The 2,074-nt window shown below is 21.5% G+C and overlaps 1 protein-coding gene across 1 annotated transcript in view; it reads right to left on the reverse strand.

Annotated features, from left to right (window-relative positions):
* LOC117170387 (decaprenyl-diphosphate synthase subunit 1) overlaps nucleotides 1-2,074 on the reverse strand; it is a 135,806-nt gene that overhangs the window by 7,113 nt on the left and 126,619 nt on the right. The window lies entirely within an intron of this gene.

Raw genomic sequence — 2,074 nt, forward strand, 5'->3', positions numbered from 1 at the left:
AGGAATTTTCTAGCTAATAGTGGAATTTTTCGCCAAAGAATTGAATTTTCAACCAAGAAGATTACATATCTATTAAATGAGATAAATTTTGAGGAAAAAAATGAATTAGTAAAATTTTCAGGTGAAAAAATTAATTTTCAATAAAAATAAACTAATTTTCATTTCAAGAAATGAATTTTCAACGAAAAAGATTAGTTTTCTACACACAAAAAAAATTATTCTTATCAAAATAGATGAATTTTAAATTTTCAAGAAAATTTTCAACTTAATATTAAAACTTTCCACCAAATAAATAAATTTTAAACCAAAAGGATGAACTAATCACCAAAACGATTGCTGTTCCACCACAAAAGAGAAAATTTCAACAAAATACATACATTTTTAACCAAATTACTAAATTTTTAAATAAAGAAATTAAATGTTAACTCATGAATCTTCAACAAACAAAAGATGAATTGTTAACCCAATAGTTGAATTATTAATCCAAAAGATGAGTTTTCTACAAAAAGAGACAAATTTCCAACAAAACAGTTAAATTTTAAACCAAAAAGATTAATTTTCTACCAAGAAGATTATATATTTTTTAAAAAGATTGATTTTTAACAGAATACATAAATTTTCAACCAAAAAGATGAATTTTCTATCAAGAAGATCAAATAACTATAAAAAAGAATGATTTTTACCCAAATGCATACATTTTCAAACAAATTTTTAATTAAAAAAAAGTTTTCAACCTAATAGTTAAATTTTCCACCAAATAAATGAATTTTCACAACAATAAAAAATTCGTCACAAAAAAGATTAATATTCTACCACAAAATGCAAAGTTTTAACAAAATACAGACATTTTCAACCCTATAGCTGCATTTTCAAATGAAGAATATAAATATTCAACTAAATGTGAAACAGTTAAATTTTTAAGTAATGAAATTAAATTTTAACGAAATTAAAATTTATCTTCAACCAAAAAATGAATTTTTATAACAATGGTTGAATATTTAACCGAAAATATTAGTATTTTTTTTACCAAAAAAGACAAATTTTCAACCAAATAGTCAAATTAAAAAAAAAGTGTTTTCAACTAAAATTATTAATCATCAACAACCACAAAAATGTTCACTAAATAGTTCCACCTACCAACTAAGTACTTCAACTTTGAACCAAAAAAGGTTTTTCCTCAAAAGTGTCAAATTTTGAAGTAAAATTAGTCGCATTACAGAATCATGGTATAAAAGATAAGCTCAAATTTTGAATAGAACTAGCCAGAATTAACCGTTTGTGGCAAATTTTGCTTTTCAAAACTATCATTTAAATGTGAATAATGCAATAAAAATATATAAAATATGTTTATTTTTCATGTATTGTAAAAATACCATGTAGGCGTTACTTAACAATAAAGTTAATTAATTGCGCTAGCTTCAAATAACAATTAAATACTGTTTTATGCATCTGTCTTTATTAAACAAAAGATTAAATTACAGATTTTTAATTTTCTTAGTTTCATCATGAACATAAATGTTATATTTTGTTTATTTTTGAACTTGAAAAATAAAATAATTTAATACATGAATGTTAAAATTGGTTAAAAATTTATCTGTTTGGTTGAAAGTTCATATGTTTGGTTGAAAATCTGTATTTTTTTATTTATTATTAATTTTTTATATGAAAATTTAACTATTTTATGTTTGGTTTAACATATATATTCTTCAGTTGAAAATTCAGCTATTTTTTTAACATTTTTGTATTTTATTGAAATCATGGTGAATAATTCAGTTTTAATGTTTTATTTATTTGATGGGAAATTTAAATATCATGTAAAAAATTTCTTTAAAAATTTAAAAGTTGGTTGAAAATGTATGAATTTTGTTGTAAATCAATCTTTTTTATAGACTTTTAATCATTTAGGTTGCAAATTAGTTGTTTTTTTTTGCATGGAAAATTAATATTTTGTATCTGCAAATTTAACTAATTAATTTTTTTCCTCAAAATTTATCTCATTTAATAGATATGTAATCTTCTTGGTTGAAAATTCAATTCTTTGGCGAAAAATTCCACTATTAGCTAGAAAATTCCT

Source organism: Belonocnema kinseyi, chromosome 3 (genome assembly GCF_010883055.1).
Source record: "Belonocnema kinseyi isolate 2016_QV_RU_SX_M_011 chromosome 3, B_treatae_v1, whole genome shotgun sequence".
NCBI classification, from domain to species: Eukaryota; Metazoa; Arthropoda; class Insecta; order Hymenoptera; family Cynipidae; genus Belonocnema; species Belonocnema kinseyi.